Consider the following 19,036-nt stretch of genomic DNA (forward strand, 5'->3'; position numbering starts at 1 on the left):
GAAGAGGGTCAAGTGAAGAAGAAGCCGAGTTCCTCCATCTATGAATTAGTTTGAGGACTTCTTCTCTTTACTTTACTTATTTATATTTGCTATATCTGCTTAAGTGAGAAGCTTGTATTTATTTTTAAACCTTTGTTTTAATATCTTGTAACTTGATTCAATCAAGAGATTGAATCAAGGAATAAAGGTTTGTTGGTGAGCCAAAGGAAAAACCAACGGTGTAAGGTTGTGGTTGGTGAGCCTTTGGGAAAACCAACTGGGTTGATTGTGAACCCGGAAAACAATCGTTGTAAGGTTGTGGTTGGTGAGCCTTTGGAAAAACCAACTGGGTTTGATTGTGATCCCGAAAAAACAATCGGTTGGTTCTAGTCGGTGAGCCTGTGAAAACCGACCGAGTTCGTTGTGATCTCGCAAAACAACAAGTTGGGTTGTGAGCTTGTAAAACAACCGGCTGTAATCTGTAGAATTATAGTAAAATTCTCAAGAGGTCTTGGAGAGTGGATGTAGGTGCTGGGGTGCACCGAACCACTATATGTTTGTTGTGTTTGTAATGCTTCTTGTCATTGTCTAACTTACTCACTTACTTACTTAGATAAATTGCTTGCTTAACTCTTATCCGCGCATCCTTTAGTTGCAAGCATAATCAATCAAGTCACAATCTATACATCAAACTGTTGCTAAGTTTAAATTTCACTGTGCATCTATACAACTTAGCATAATTAACTCTAAAAGATTAGAAGTAGTTGAAAAGTTTTTAAAAGACCCAATTCACCCCCCCTCTTGGCTTGTATCTACTGGGCAACAAGTGGTATCAGAGCAGGTGCTCTAAGATTAATTATTGATCTCACGATCAAGAGCCAAAGATCATGACAACTCAAATAGATAGTTTTCTAGAAGAGGGACAATTAATTGATAGACCTCCACTACTTAATGGCTTAGACTACACATATTGGAAAGTACGCATGCGCATTTTTGTTCAATCACAAAACTATAAAATATGGAGTATCATTATAAATGACTCTCATACACTCTCTCAAGCTGTCAATGAAAAAGACTTAGCACAATTGAATGCTAATGCTATGAACATTCTATATTGTGCTATCCATGAATCTATATTTCATAAGATTTCTGCATGCTTATCTGCTAAGGAGATCTGGGATACTTTAGAAAATATTTATGATAAATCTCAGATTAGCTCACATGTGCTTCAATTACATACTAACAATGAGACTGCAGAAAAAGGTGTTGAATCTCCCACCTCAGTTGAGTCGACTCCCAAGTTAGCCGAGTCGACTCCAATAAGGCCCGAGTCGACTCCGAGGCAGAACAGTTCAAAAAACAAAGAGTTCGGTGATGAAAACAAGGATCCATTTCCAAACACCGAAAGATTCAAAAGCTTCCTAAAGACAAGGAAGAAGAGGAAGCAAGAAGAAAGGAAGAAAGAGATAAAAAGCAAGAAAGTCTTGACCAAGGAAGAGTCAAGCAAGAAATTGAAAGCTAGGAGCAACAATGATGATATTAGCTCCAAAAAACTACAAGAGGTAACTAACTTGTGCTTCATGGCACAAGAAGATAAGGTAAAATCTGAATCTACCTTTATATCAAATGATTTTCAAGAAGAATTTCCTTATGATGAATTATTAAATGCTTTTCATGATTTGTATGGTGAATGTAAAAAATTAGCTATAAAGAATAAAAATCTTAAGAAACTAAATCTGAAAATTTCAAAAGAAAGAAACTCTAGTGATGAAATACAAGATAAACTAAATTCTGAAAATGAAAGCTTAAGGTTAAATTTAGAACAATTGATTCAAAAAAATCAGAATTTAATTAAAGAAAATCAAAACTTAAGTGAAGAAATTAACCAATCAAAATCTCTTATTAACAAATTCAATGTAAGTTCAGAAAGATTAAAAATAATGTTTGAAAGCCAATGTGTTGCTTATGATAAATCAAAATTTGGCTTGACTCCTTTACTTAATAATAAATCTCTAGAGAAAAAGGTTATCAATTCACCAAGCAAACCATTAAATAAGATAACTTATTTCAAACATGAAAAGAATGGGCATAACAACTTTACCTATCGTTCTAACATAATTAAATCAAGTAGTAAAGTTATTATAATTAAACAAATCTGGGTTCCAAAAGGAACCATATGTCCTAACTCTCAAGGACCCAAGCAAGCTTGGGTACCCAAAATGAAAATATGAGGATGTAGATGAAGGTGTGCCAAGATACCCATAAAATAAATAGAACTTTCATACAAATGGTTGCTCTAGACACACATTAAAGAGTGAAACTTAAAATACACTTATGAAAAGTAATTAAAAAATAATAATAATGAAATCAGTAACCCTTGCATCTCATCATTACTTTTGCTTTAGTATTTGATTAAAATATGAATTGCAAGTATTGATCAATTTTGTGATATAGAAAATACTTTTGAAAATATTATCAAATCACTTCATTTTATAGTATGATTTACTCACTATTGGATAAGTTGCTAAGAATAACTCTATGAATTCTCTATATGCTTGATTGAGAGTTTTTATCCATGGCATTATTGTTTATCGATCATAGATATGAAAATGTGCACTTGGTATGCCTTTGAATATATGCACTATGAATACCAAGATTAAAGAAACCATCTTTGGGATATAAAATCAACTCATGCTAGTATGTACTTAATCTCAAAAGACCTTGCCATTGGCTTACTTAGAGTATCTTCTGAAAGGTCAAAGTTTACTATGCATGTTAACTAAGGAAACAAACAAAAATCAATTTCTAAATCTAAAGTTGTTGTTTCCAACACTAAGTTTTCAAAAGCTTACATTGGTTTTGTTCTTGGCACTTAAATTGAAATATTTTCTGCATTGGCACAAACTCACAAAAAGGGATCAAATGAAAAAGGTTTGCAAACTATGAAAGTAAAGAAGTATCATGGCATAGTGTTGAAAACCAATTTTGTATTAAGTTGTGCACAGAAAATAATATTGAATGCAATTGTTTCTGCACTAAGAACACTATAAGTAAAATAGGATCAATAGAATCCTTGAAGAAATGAAGAAGGCAATGTTGTATGATAGTCATCTACTTAAATGATTTGTTAAAAGCTATCATCATTGCTTGTCATATATATGGTTTCTATTAGGTCTATTATTGATGAAAACTCCATTTGATCTTCTGAAAAATAGAAAATGATCTATTGCATATCTTTCATATTTTTCAGTAGCTTATGATATGCTTGATATGGTCTTTTGAAAATAATGCCAAATCTGATAAAGATATTTCTATCCTTGGATATCATTCATCAAGCAATGCGTATAGAATATTCAATGAAAAGATTCTAGTTGAAGAAATATCAATTCAGTTTATTCTTTATGAGACTAATGATTTATTATCAAAATACTAAAATCAAATTATATATGTATATGGTTAATCTTTTACCTATAACAATCTGAAAACTTGTTAATGATTAGAACCAAATTGAGTTCTTCAGAAATGCACTTAATGAAGAAAAATTGATAATTACTAAAAGACTAAATCAAGAAAAGATGAAATAGATCTTGATGAAATTCTTGCATGATTAGAAGTAAAGATCACCATTATCATTTGCTTGCTTATAAGCTTTATATTCTGTCAAATGAATGTGTAGAATACACTCCTATGTGGTTATTTCATTAAAAAAAAGATCTATGTAAAATAACCACCTTATTTGAAAACATTCATTACAAATATGATAAAGCAATTTGTGATTTGGAACAAGCATCAAAAGCATGATAGAATAATTATTTTATCATATACCTAATAGACCAGATTATGTGATCATTATGTGCCTTTGTGCAAGACTTCAATCTAACTCTAATGAATCATAATTTATTGATAACAAATGAATCATAATCTGAATTTTGATAGAAACAATTGTTTAAGGCAATTTGATCAAAACTTAGCTAGCATGCCTTATTGATAATTATCTTAAGCAAATAGAATCTAAGCTAAATTGATGTTGAAAATAAAAAATTGATTTGATCTTGATAAATCTTTCTATTGTCTCACATGCTTGTCCTTGAACCTTCTTGGTTAATGAAACTATCTCTTAAGTTCAAGTGACATGTGTTTGCTTATATTTAGGCAATCTCTTGAGTAAAGTGACTCAACATTCAATTGTTGTCATATCTTATGATTGAGTCACCCAGTTAAGAAATATGCTCTATGAATGTTTTGTATCTTGAAGAAACTAATGACTTTCTTTCAAGAAAGAAAAGGAGTTTGTTAATAATGCAGGATCCTTGAGCAAGAAAATGAGAGATTTCTACTTGAAGGATATCTCCATGTAAGATACAATAAACATTCACCTGCAAACAAGAGAGAGGACCTTCTTCAGCCAAAAGTTCATACATAAGAAATCTAGTGAGTATCTGACTGGAAGAATGCAGAATGAATCGGTAATTTTAGAGACCTCTCTCATAAATTAGCTAAGCAAAGTCAATAACTTAAATCTTATTGTGGCATGATTAAAATCTTTAAATATTAATTTCTAGATATCATGTCTATATATGCATTAATTGACTTATGCTTTTAGAAATTGTTTCATGGTTTGCTCAAACTAAAATATTTCTTTGCCTATATCATAACCATGAAATACGCAAGTATATGCATAAAATTTTGATTTAAAATAACTTGTGAGAAGTTATGAATCCTTGAGCACAATGAAAATATTGTTTGCATGATATACATCTATATGATACATAAGATCATTTCTTTATTCTGCTCTTTCATGTAAATTACTTGAGAATAACAAAAAGAGAGAGAGATAAAGAAAAGAAAATGGATATTATTCAAGAGATGAAAAATCTAAGCAAAGGCAAGTACTCCAATCTTAAGGAAAAGCAAAATAAGCATAATATATTCGGCACATTTGGAAGGGATAAAATCCATAATTAATTACACTTAAACAGGGAGAGTTTGAAGGGAACATTTTAACCTTTCTATATTGCTCATCATAGAGATGGTGCCAATGGGGAGGCTAGTGGTAGTACCCGGCACTATTTGACCCAACTATTCGGTGTAGGGCATATTAGGGACGGCACAAGAGGGAGGCTAGTGGTAGTACCTCGTGCCCCTTCCCAACTCCACCGAATAGGGAGCAAATAGAATATAGAGCATAAGAAAGTAAAATGAAAGACAAAGTTAATGAAAGTATATAAGAAGAATCAAGTCATTTTTTTTAAATCACTTGAAAACACAATTTAAGGATGAAATCAATGCAAGATTATATTTAAATAGGGAGAGTTTATTTGAAAAGAATTGATTTTGATCCTTGACATGCTTGTTCTTATTATTTTAATGCATGACTTAACACATAATATATTTTGCATGTGGCATGATGTCTTGAATTATGGGTTCTCAATATTTTGTAATGCTTCATGCTTGGATAATTTGATTGAATGTTTGGAATACTACATAAAATTTTTTTTTGGTATTATTGAAAAGAAATTTTAGATTTGTCGTTCACAATCATTGTTTAAAATCTGAAAGGTGAATAAATTTGTAAAAAGAAGAAGAGAAGGATATCTCTATTTAGGCAAAATGAATTGAGTTTGTTTTATCCTTCAACTTGCTTAACTTTGGTATATAATGTTCTAATTCATACCAAAACTCAACATAAATACAAATATTCTGAATATGCTCTTATATGTTTGAAATATGTGTTTTCAATCGTAATAATTTAAGATGAGCTACAATGTGAAAGATACATATCTCAAATTATGACTTTGAAAGCCTCTATTGAAAATCTTTATGAAATCCAGAATTTGATTTTGTATAAAAGGTTAAACTCAATATGATTTCTAAATAAAATCTTAACTTAAGAAAAATAGAATAATTCGATGATCTTTAGAGTGTACTAAAGATCTGAAACATATCATTATAAAGTGTACCCAATATAATGCCTTGATTGCTTGCCCCGATACGCATCTGAAACATATCATTTCTTATCTTTAAAGTGTACTAATATTGGTCCAAATGATGTGTCTTTCGATGATCTTGATTGCAAACAAATATTTTTTTAAATATATGATTTCATTTTGATATTAAAAAATTTATTGGGCTTCATGTATACATTGCTGAAAAACTATGATTAAGAAATTGAGATCTATAACCATATATATATATATATATTATTAAAAGAGTGAATGATCTTAAAGCTAGAAATATTTCAGCTCACTCAAATGATTCTAAAAGAAAGAAAATGTAAATACTTTTGAAAGAAACTGAGCTTAAAATGAATCATTTTCTGTTTAATATTTCTATACATTTTCTCTAAGATTAAGAGAAAGCATAACTTGTTCTTGAAGGATTAGAAAGAGTAATTGCCACAAATTTTGAATAATACTAGATTACTCTACATTCTCGATATCATAGAATTTCAGTCTTATCCACGTTTATCATTAAAATCTGAAATTCAACAATAGAAAAGAATGATTAAAGAAGAATGCATCTTTTGAGGGGGAGCTTTAGATATTCAGTATCTTTTTATGGATTGATTTTAATGAACCTCCTTATATTGCAAGACTTGCTTTAATTATATAATGAGTTTATACCTTGAGATGAGTTCTATAAAGGTTGTCTTATCTCAAACATTGAGTCTTATGAAAATAAGCTAAAACTTATAGAAAATATATTTTTTTTGAGATTGACAATTTTACTGAACATTATCTTCAAATTCTAAACTCTTAAATGGAATGATCAATTGAGGGGGAGAAAGAAAATCTCAGAAGGAGAGATCTTATGGAACTTAATCGCATAAATCTATAACTAAAGGAGAGAGAAAGCATACTAAATGAAAAGTGATCCTAATGCTCTCCAAAATGTATCATCTGAAATTTAAATATACAAATCTTTATGATACACCTTGAGGCTTGTTATTTGGTTAATATATCTTATGCATAAATCATGAACCAAATTGCAATTCAAACAGTTGATCTTAAGAGCCTCTAACTTAATGAAAAAGGGGGAGAATTATGTGTTGAATTTTCTTGAGTATCTCTTAGAAAACCTATTTTTGAAATTTACTGATGAGGTCTCATTGGCTTGTTCTTTAGAACTTCAATTTTTGTACCAATTCATTATTATATGTACCAAATTTTTTTTTAAGGATTAAAGTTTTTATAAGAACCTTCAAAGCTTTGAATTTTATGTATGCTCTAAGATATATCATAAATTGCATGAATTCATGTTTTTGGCATTTATGCCACAATATTTTTACACCATAAAAGAACTTTGCAATCATACTTAATATACTGCACTTATACTCTAAAAATTAATTAAATTGCTCTCATGTTGATAAAATACTTAATATATTGGGCAAAAGATCTTAAATGAACAAGCTTTCATACTTATTATTGAAGAGAGGTTAGATTTCCATTCGTGCTTTCTTTGAATATCATTCGTGGTACTTCTTGAATTAACTTAAGAAAGATTCCATCTACACTTGAGTTGAAAACTATCCTTGGAATCACATTCGATGTGTTCTGCTCTGAAATTATCTTAATTGGCTCTGATCTATGCTCATTAATCTTATTCTAATATTATTGTCTTGAGTTATATGATTCATATCCTTGCAATAATTTGACATGCAAATCAGAGTACAATAAGAAAAAGAAATATTTGAGTAGTCTTATCTTTGTGCTTAATGTTTCACTATCTTTTTGATGTTGTCAAAAAGGGGGAGAAATATCTAAATATATGTTCACAATGCTTTATGTTTTGAATTGAATACAAACCAGCTTAAATTTAGATATGTTGATTATGTTAAACTGATTAAATCTAAAGCATTATCATGAAGTATGTTTTAAATATATATGTTTTCTACTTCATGCAACTTAGCTATGCACTACTTCTAGAACACAATATATTTTATATTGCATATACTCCAAGTTTTGTCATCATCAAAAAGGGGGAGACTGATGACCCAAAGATTGATTTAAAGATTGATTTTGATGATCACAAAACCTTGAAGTATAAATACTAATGTTTGTGTTGCAAGGAGAAAGATATTTATTTTGCAAGGAACATAGCAAGTTGGAAGAACACAAGAAGGACTACAAAGTTCTCAAGAAAAGTTGGAAGAAAGTTACACTTCATTGGCCCAAGTTTCAAGTTCAAAGGACTCAAGTTGGAAGAGCAAATTCAAAGGAAAATTCAAAAGAATAGTCCTCGAGTCGACTCCTGGATAGTACGAGTCGACTCCAGGGAGTAACAAGGCAGAAACACAGAGAAGATATTTTGGACCCTGAGAGCCGAGTCGACTCCCGAAGAACTCGAGTCGACTCCGATGGTTGGCAGGTCGACTCCTAAGGAAGTAAGAGTCGACTCCCAGAGAAATACAAGGCAAAAAGTCAGAGAGCCAATTTCAGACACTGAGAGCCGAGTCGACTCCCGCGAAGTCCAAGTCGACTCCGAAGCAGCGCAACCCCAAAGACAAAAGACGGTATTTTCGTCTCTGAGAGGCGAGTCGACTCCAAGATAGTTCGAGTCGACTCCAAGGCAGCGCGACCCCAAAATACAGAGGATCAGTTTTCGGGCTCTGAGAGCCGAGTCGACTCCAAGAGAATTCGAGTCGACTCGAGGAAGAAAATCAGAAAATATGTCCTCTGGATTCCTGAGAATGAGCCGACCCCCAAGTGCCTGAGTCGTCTCCAGCTATTGGCGAGTCGACTCCAGTTTGGTCCGAGTCGACTCTAGGACAAGGCATGCACATTAATTCAAATTTGGAACAGTGGCCGAGTCGTCTCCAGAAAAGCACGAGCCGACTCCTGCAACAGGCGAGTCGACTCCAGATCGCGCGAGTCGACTCCGATCCCAACGGAAACTTTGTCAGGAGTTGCAGACTGTGCACAACGGCTCTATTTTTGTCTCTAACGGCTAGATTTCTATTTCCACGACATCTAAAGCTATAAAATCAAGAGGAGAGCTAGGATAGAGGGAATGGAAGTGGGAGAAAACATTTAGGAAAGAGATCTCAAAGAAAAATCTCCCAAAAGCACAAAAGGGCCATTCAAAGCAAATAGAGAGAAGAAGAGCATCCGAGTGAATCCCAAAGCTTTCTCTTCAACTGTGTGCTGCCTCGGTGATCCTCTACTTCGTGCAAAATCAGAAGAGGGTCAAGTGAAGAAGAAGCCGAGTTCCTCCATCTATGAATTAGTTTGAGGGCTTCTTCTCTTTACTTTACTTATTTATATTTGCTATATCTGCTTAAGTGAGAAGCTTGTATTTGTTTTTAAACCTTTGTTTTAATATCTTGTAACTTGATTCAATCAAGGGATTGAATCAAGGGGTTAAGGTTTGTTGGTGAGCCAAAGGAAAAACCAACGGTGTAAGGTTGTGGTTGGTGAGCCTTTGGGAAAACCAACTGGGTTGATTGTGAACCCGGAAAACAATTGTTGTAAGCTTGTGGTTGGTGAGCCTTTGGAAAAACCAACTGGGTTTGATTGTGAACCCGGAAAAACAATCGGTTGGTTCTAGTCGGTGAGCCTGTGAAAACCGACCGAGTTCGTTGTGATCTCACAAAACAACAAGTTGGGTTGTGAGCTTGTAAAACAACCGGCTGTAATTTGTAGGATTATAGTGAAATTCCCAAGAGGTCTTGAGGAGTGGATGTAGGTGCTGGGGTGCACCGAACCACTATATGTTTGTTGTGTTTGTAATGCTTCTTGTCGTTGTCTAACTTACTCACTTACTTACTTAGATAAATTGCTTGCTTAACTCTTATCCGCGCATCCTTTAGTTGCAAGCATAATCAATCAAGTCACAATCTATACATCAAACTGTTGCTAAGTTTAAATTTTACTGTGCATCTATACAACTTAGCATAATTAACTCTAAAAGATTAGAAGTAGTTGAAAAGTTTTTAAAAGACCCAATTCACCCCCCCTCTTGGCTTGTATCTACTGGGCAACAGATGTCTATCCACTCGTCAGTGACTTGCTTGATGTTGCAGTAGTGTGACTGGTCCTTTGACCTGCGGTGCTTCGGCTACTCACAGTGAGGTTATTGTAGTTTGATTGCACATATACATGGTCTCTAGATATACGGGTCCATGCAGTGTAGATTGGCTACAATAGGTTCACTGTAGGAGTAGGGTATGCACCTATATGGAATCTATCGACCTTGGTAGATAAGGAGAGATCCTATATGATTTATAAGACTGAGTTCGTAAGACCTCGGCCGAGGCAGTAAAAACAGTGGAGAAAGAGTTTTTCACTCTCGAACTTAAGTCGAATAAATCTTGACATATGACAGACGATGGGGTTTGACGAGTTGTCCATGACCTCCGTCTTGTAGGGATCCACGATAATAGGACCGTATCATACTATAACTGCACCTAGAGGTTCATCATTCCATTCTGCTGGGTGGCCACTACATGCTACTAGGTGTCACTGGTAGATGGTGAGACTCACAGAAAATATCTCTATGATCGATAAATCTTAATGAGTTGAGTTGGAATCGTTCCAACCCATTGAAAGGAGTTTTTAATGATATTGTGATAGAGATCGCAATATATCTCACTACTAGTCAGAATAGAACCTATGGGATCACACACACTAGAGGTATTGACCGATCCGATGGTTGAAAAGTGATTATGAATTACGAGTAATCAATTCGATTGATAATCAGTAGAAGAAGGAACAATGGGAATTGATTAATTGGACTTAAAACACGAATCCTACTTGTAGTAGGATTCCTAGAGTCTTAGTTGGATTAGGACCGGGAATCCTACTTGGACTAGGACTGGGAGTCCTACTTGGAGTAGGATTCCTACAATCCTAATTAGATTAGGATTTTGAATTCAATATGGATTCCTACTTAGAATAGGATTCCTATAAGTCCTAATTAGATTAGGACTTCGGATTCAAAATCGAGTCCTAATTGGATTAGGACTAAAATTAAATAAGTCCTAATTGGATTAGAATTTCTTAAGTCTTAATTAATTATTAATCTAATGAATTAACAAGACTCCTAATTGGATTAGGATTGAAGAGTTCAATTGAGTCATAATTGATTTGAGTTCTAATTGGATTAGGACTTACCTAAATTAAACCCAATTGGTTCAAACTTGGACTAAGCCTAATTAGATTAGGACTTAGCCACATTAGGGCCTCCCAATCCTTACTTAATGAGGACTAGGGCAACACAAAAGGGAGGGGCTCACACGCCTCCCCTTTCTCTTGTTTGGTGCGGCACAACAAGAGGGGCCGGCGCCCCTCTTGGGAATCAAAGTAGGAGCTCCACATGCTATTTAAGAGGAGGCGTGGGGCTGCATTAGTGCATTCAAGCCCTTCTCCTTCCAGCCGTACGCCCCCTCTCCTCTCCTCTTGGTTTCAGCCACAAGCAAGGAAAAGAGCTCCAAGGTGTTGTCGGCCCTCTTCTCCCTTCCTCCTTCCAACGTAGGGAAAAGAAAGAAGGCTGCAGGGGCATTGTTCCTTTTCTTCTCTTCATCCTTCTTCTTCCTCCTCCCAAGCATAATTAAAGGTTGATTTAAAGGGAGGACATCAGCCATTAAAGTTGTCTCTGCAAGGAAGCTAGCACCCCGGGGAGACAAAGAAGCTTGTATCGGTTTTTGCTTCGTGTGGATACCCGTAGAGGCCGAACGCGTGAACGGCTTCAAGCGAACCTTCATCCTAAACCACGAACTTCAGTTTGCGGTGATCATCTACCCGCACAAGGTAAAGATCTGATCTTCCTAATGTTATTAAAAGTTTTTAATTCTAATCTATCTACGAGCAGTTTTTGAACAACGTTCATGAGATGAACGTCGATCCTGCGCATGCCTCTTCCGCTGCCATCTGAATTTTTTTAATTTTCTGCGGCATGGGCGGGTTCCCAACACACATACCCTGCCTTCTCAACGTAAAAGGTTGCCCTAATGGGTCTCAAAATGTCAATCAGACCGTTCAGATTATTGAACAATGTGTCTTGCACTAGCTGACCAAATTAAGTCAAATCAGACGGCTAATTTCTATGATCTCAGAGTTTGATGCACACTGTGCAGTGAATTAAAAATAGTAGTAATTTTTTTTTCAAAAGAAAAGTACTAACTACTAAGATAAAAATTAAATCTAAAATTATACTAATAACTCAGCCGTTCCCCGGCAACGGCGCCAAAAACTTGGCTCTCCCAAGTGCAGGAGAATCGCACAAGTAGTATAACTCGGAAGTCCGAGGTCGATTCCTCAGGGAACGATCTATGGATTATCAGCGCAATTTTTTGATGTAATTTTTAGTTGATCTTTAGAAATTAAAAGCAGAGAATAATATGTGATTAAACAACGTTCAAGAATATAGAGAATGCTAGGGATCCGGAATCCTCCTTGACAATGTTACTTTCAACAAATAAACTCGGCGATTCTTGATTAAGGATTAATATGATAGGGTAGTTCTAATCATGGAGTATACAATCTGAAAACATGAATTAAATATCCAAGTATTTATCGTGCCGGTTACGTCTACGACAAATCAAGCATCGAAATAATCCATGCATCAATATATATAAACCATGCAAGATCTATCTAATAAATAAATATGCAAGAACCCAAAACATACCAATGGATATAAAACAATTAGAATTAAAGTTTAGAGTGTACTTGATGAAAACAACATGACAAGGGTTCATCCATCACCCTTTGCCAAAGAAATTAGCAAGCCATTACAAACATCACCATCTCTCCCTTTTTCACTCTCTTTTTTTATTTCTTTTTTTTTTCTTTTCAGAAACAGGGGATGCCCTGTTTCTTCTTCTTCTTTTCCTTCAACCCCGGAGGCGGCCCTGTCAGGATCAAGCGCTACCATTACACCAAAACCCGCAGGTGTTAGTGAAGGTGCAACTTTATTTCCTTAAACTAGCGCAAGGGCCCATAGCGCCACGAGTCGACTCCGACCAAGCCTCGCCCAACTCTGGACTCCGACAGGGCCTCGCCAGTGGGTTCAGGGACCCCCTAGTGGTATAACCCACCCTACTCCTCCAGCGCATCCACGTTGGTAGGCGGCGGGACTGACTCGGCCCTCCAGGCCTCCGCCAACGTTGACTCGGCCCCTCAGGCCTCCGCCAACAATCCCCCCCCCCAACGTGATGCCTGGGTTTCGAACTCGAGACCTATGGCTCTGATACCAATTGTCAGGATCAAGCGCTACCATTACACCAAAACCCGCAGGTGTTAGTGAAGGCGCAACTTTATTTCCTTAAACTAGCGCAAGGGCCCATAGCGCCACGAGTCGACTCCGACCAAGCCTCGCCCAACTCCGGACTCCGACAGGGCCTCGCCAGTGGGTTCAGGGACCCCCTAGTGGTATAACCCACCCTACTCCTCCAGCGCATCCACGTTGGTAGGCGGCGGGACTGACTCGGCCCTCCAGGCCTCCGCCAACGTTGACTCGGCCCCTCAGGCCTCCGCCAACAGGCCCCTTCGACTCCTCCGTTCTTCCGAATGAGTCCCCCCTTCTTATAACAATCTTCACCGCCTCCCATTCGAGGTGATCACGAGCGTTGGAACGGAGGAGGACGCGGACAGCCGGGGCGGTGATAGCGGCTGCTGCGGTGCTTCACAGGCGGAAGGAGAGGGATCTCGAACGTTGATCGCGGAAGATGGATTCGTTGCTGGGGCGCTGCAGAAGGAAGAAATAGGTGCTGCAGAGGCAGAGGGTGTCAATCCATGGCTGGATTTCGGGCTGGAGTTTGGCACGCGGACGCGGTTGGACGCGTGATGCTGGGAGGTGATCGCAGGATGATCACGGAAGATTGCTCGCGGGGGAGAAGCTCGGACGCCGTGGATCTGAGACTCCGGACGGTCGCTGATGCTTGGGATTACGGGCTCGGGCGGACGCCGTGGAGGAGTCGGATGGCTGGGCGGTGATCACGGGCGTTGCGTTGCTTGATCCGAAAGCTGGGATTACGAGGAAAGAAAATGATGTGGGTTGCTGCTCGCTGGTTCCGCAGGAGAATCAAGAGGAAGAGGATGCGGTGCTTTGGGTGTTTTGGGATGCAGACTGATGCGGAAGGATGGGCTTTGGATGTTTCTGGTGCATTCCATGTGGATGGTCGCCAAGTGTCGCTCTAATATGGTCAGGCCTGGCTGCTGCCCATAATTGTGAGTTTGATAAATGATGGCGGGTTCGACTAGGATATGGTGAGATTGGGTGCGCACAGCTTGGGTTAAGCATCTTCCTGAACGAAACCTGTACCAAATGTACATTTTATCTCTGATTTACGATAAGACTATGCGAAACACAAAATACAATTTAACTCGACGATATTATCATCATCTGTTAACAATAAGACTAAATTAAGTGGTATGTAGATCACATTTTTGTACTCTCATTGATAAGTGCTAAATAATGCATAAATTAATATTTTATTCATAGCACTTATCATTATTTTGATTCATATATTTTGTAAATTCAACTAAAAAATGTGTCACCTTCATCATTGCATTTTAATAAATTATTAAAGGTAATTCGAGTTTTACTTATTTACTGATTGAGCTTAATGTATGCAGGTCAAGTCACGCATAGTTAGGTAAAGCCTAAACTACACTGCATTATTTCACAATTTTACATCCTCCAGAGTCGACCCCAAGAACTCTTCTCCAAAACCCAGTACTTCCCATTAATTTCTGACTCTTCACACGTTTACCTAAATTTCTTCCCACTCGTTCCAACTTTTTCCACATAATCCAACTCTCCTATTTTAATAAAATCCCTTCAAATTATTTGTTTCTCCGATCTCAAAGCATACCAACATATTTGCACAAATCCTAAAGCTCCATTCACTCCTCAGTTAAAGTCCCATGCTCCAACCATCTCCCCAGCTTCCGTATTCCGTAACTAAACCAAACCATCAAGCTTATCCTCTCATCCTCTTTCCCTGTTTCGATTTCGACCCAAGCTTCATTCTTCCGGATTTCTCTCATCCGAAGCCCGTGCATCCCAACCTCCAACCGGATTCCCAGCTTCTTCCCTTCCGGATGAGTCCCAAGCACCTAGTTCCAGCAAACAGGGCTCTGTTAAGAAACAGAACCAAATCCTCCGCATAATCCACGGGCTTCTGAGATCTTCCCTCAGCAAAATAAATCAAGGAGTTCATCATCATAACCATCCGAACTTCACTCCCTGATTTTTATCCAACGCCCGAGCTGCCGAATCCCGTGGATCATCTTCCCAGATTTCCCTCGCGGATTAGCTCCATCACCAAACTCCCAGCCGTCCGTAGTCTCCCTCAGTTTCTTCCGTATCCCCTATTCCGGATTCGTTTCATCCATATCCCGCTGCCAGCCAGGATAGCTCCCGTATCCCACGAACTGAAACCAATTTCCCGTGTGCATCCAGATCCTCTCAGTCCACGCTCGCATTTTATCTCCCAAGTCATTCAAAGCCAACTTCATATCTACCAAACTCAGGATCCGATCTTATCTCCCAGCTCATGGATTCGTTTCCTTCCACGGCTTGATCCCAGTTCCTCCCAACCGAAATCCTAGATTTTCCTCCAAACGTCCAGCATCATCCTCTCATTCACACGTTTCTTCCGCGTTCATCCTCATCCAAAACGATTTCCCTGTTTTCGGCCGTGAAGAGCAAAACTCCCAGCAAATCTAAGAGTTCCAACTTCTTCCGAGTGGCATCAAACCATCTTCCAGATTTGATCTCTTCCGGATTCCTCCCGTCCGAGATCGGCTTCCACATCAGTTCAAACTCCCTCCGGATCACACATTCTTCTGCATCCAAAGATCCTCTGTTCTCGGTATCTCTCTTCCGAACCGTATTCAACTTCTTCCCAGCTCTACAACAACCATTCCGAGCTTCACGGCAAGGAACTCCATCCTCCCCTGTTTTGGAATAGGATCCCAACTCATCTTCACAGCATCTGGAAGCCAGCAACCGTCCGAGATCCTCTCCAAAGACTCCTCCATCGACAACGGATCAGCTCTCTAGCTTCCACGTCTTCGCCATCCTCTGCATCCAAGGGAGCAATCGACTTCTTCAACGAATCACCGACTTTCACGTCCGGATCAGTCATGTCCCCGTTTCACCTTCATCCACGGAATAGGAAGCCGTTCCTTGATCTTATCTTCCCATTCGGAAGATCCTATCCAGTTGAAGGAAGCAAGGAGGGGGGTGGTGCTGGTGAAGCTATAAAAGGAGGAGAGCTTTCTTCCTTGGCGGTATCGCTTCTCGGAGGCTGAAATCCCAGTGCACGAGGGAGAGAGTAGTTTGGTTATTTTGGGAATAACTTCCCACATATAAAAAAATAACAATAAAGTGTTGAGAGAGGAAGAAGGAAGGAGGAAAAAGGATGCCGATCGTGATGGAAGCCCGTTGCTGTGCTACTGCTGCCGTCCACCACTCGATGAAAGGCTGATCTCCTCTCTAGGGCTGGATGCAGCCCTAACAAAGGGACATGGGTTTTATATTTTATTTTATGTTCTTGGAGTTGTATGAATTTATTATTTTTAATGGATATCTTCTTTTGAATCATATTTAATTTCTGTGATTTTAAGTATGATGTTCGTACAACTGTTCTTCATGATCACTAAGTAAATATAAGATAGTCCATGCTTAAGGAAGATGCGATGTGCTGCCACCTTAGATTAGGGTAGACATTTAATGCCAACTGAAGATGGATTATGCCTAAATTACTTTTGTGAATTTCTATTCGAATGCTTATTAGGCTTGTAGCCAATTTGCATGTTAATCCAAGAATGAAATAAATTATAAATAACCCTTGTTCTGATGTTAGTGGTGAATTCCTTGCCCTAGGTTCTCCCAAACTGATATCATTTTAATTGCATTTCTTATTAAATTTCTAGTTTAATTTTTCCTACAAATTCTCTTTTTTCAATTATTTTTAAAGAAAAATAACTATACCCCAATCCCTGTGGATCGATATCCGTAATCACTATCCTACCAGATACGTGCTATTGCGTGGTCTTTAAAGTTGACTATCAATTTTTGGCGCCGTTGCCGGAGATTGGTAGCATAGTTGTTTTTCTTTTTATTAAAAAAATTTTTCAAAAAAAAATCGAAAAATTAAAAATAAATAAAATAAAAATAGTTTCTATTTTTACTTTCCTTATCTTTTTCTCCTCTCTTACTAATTTTTGATTTTTCTTGGTATTATTTGATCAGGAATTGAAGAGGAAGTTTGGAACAATTAGAAAGGGAACTGCTGGAAAAGGAATGCTGTCGAGGTTTGCCTAAATTTTTTTTTCAAAATTGCTGGAAAAATTTCCTTTGGTAACCTCTAAACCTTTCTTATTTAAATTTCCTTTTGTGGTGATTGTTTGATTTTAAATTCAGCAAAAGTGTGAATGCATGCCTGATACACATACACCAATTAATCTGCACATAGTAAGGGCAATCACCCCAGCAAGATAAGAACTGGATTTCATCACCAGATTCTTGCCCAAATTAGGTGAATCAATTCTCACATAGCTTTCACCTTAATTAAAATCAATTAGACATTGGCCCCTAGGGACATTCGAGCTCAATAGGACGAAGATCACCGAAAGTTGCACCAATTTCGCTCTGTGGCTCAGTTGATGTCTAGGCAAGCTTTGTCCCAAGGGAGACAGTTCAACTGTTCGAGGCAAGTGGTTTTTAAGTGGGACCTTTGCAACGCATCGTGACCCCCCCACTTACCTGGGAGCTTACCTAGTCAACTCAGCTCATTAGACCGGATTGGAGGCTTAGGTGCCCTCTTCAAACCAGTTAGGAGCTATCTAGTGATTTTAGGGCAAACATAAGGAATTGATGTGTTTTTCTTTTAATATATGCTTAACTGCACCCGATGCGTCTGGCTGAAGACGTTAAACTTAGCGCTTGTTGGGAGGCAACCCAATTCTCATAGGTTATCTTTGCATATTTTCTTGTCGCATTTTTTTCAGGAGTCCTCATATTACTGATGCAACTAAAATACAATGCTTCTATCCTCCATATGCATCATATATTCGTAAAACAAAATAATAATAATAATAATAATAATAATAAAATATTAAAAAAAAATATTGAGGACAATGTCTGATCTAGGTTGGGGGGTATAAGATTCGAATTTTTGAAGAAATTTTTCGAAATTTTTGATTTTGTGAATAAGTATTTCATCTCAAAAAAAAAAAAAACCTAATTTCTATGCTTTAATGCTGAAATGATAAACACACAAAGTATATAAAATCTAAAAAGCCCAATAACTAGTCAGGAGTAAGTCAATTTGAGTTCTTTTTATTAAAAATTCTTTTAGCGAGTTGTAAGATAATTTTTACTTTGAAATTTCACAACACACATGGCCTGCACTTCTAAGGATTAGGTTCAACATTATGTTGCTAAGTCTAGTAGCAACCTTGAGTCCTGATGAATCATTCCTATCTAATTCACTATTATCCCGTATTTACTGTTAAAAAAAAAAGTGAATTTAGTCAGGTACATCAAAAAGGGCTACCTATCGTCAAAGGTCAGCGGACTTGTAATGAGAAACCCGAGCATAGGTCCGTAGGGGAGTCTTGATGCCCAACACCTTACGCCATCTGGTGTGGGAGTGTTGACTGAATGCTCGCTACACAGAGGAATCATTACAAGAGTAAAAGTGCGTAATTTATAAATCTAAAAAAAAAGAGAAAAAAATAAAAAAAAATTATAATATTGATCTTGAAAAAGACGATAGTGTGAAAGCCGTTGTTGTAAAAATTCGAGTAAACTGGAACATTACAGATAAAGCCCATGAGGTATTAAAGTAAACATCCACAACTCTCGAAATCCTGCAAGATAGGATGATTTTGAATCAGTGATTAGGTCTTATCTGACCAATTCTTGGAAACTACTAGCTTTAGCAGTATTTTGGGGATCTAAAGCCTTAGCTTGTGTATGGTCCAGATATCACCGAGCACCCAAGTATAAAGAAGTCTTACAACTCTCTAACGGAAGCTTAATAACCTCAACTTAAGTTGCATACTGACTTGGGATTCGGGCTGACTTAGTAATTAAAACTTTGTGT

This window comes from Phoenix dactylifera, chromosome 10 (assembly GCF_051530095.1).
Source record: "Phoenix dactylifera cultivar Ajwa chromosome 10, Ajwa_hap1_PhDact_Kaust_v1.1, whole genome shotgun sequence".
NCBI lineage: Eukaryota > Viridiplantae > Streptophyta > Magnoliopsida > Arecales > Arecaceae > Phoenix > Phoenix dactylifera.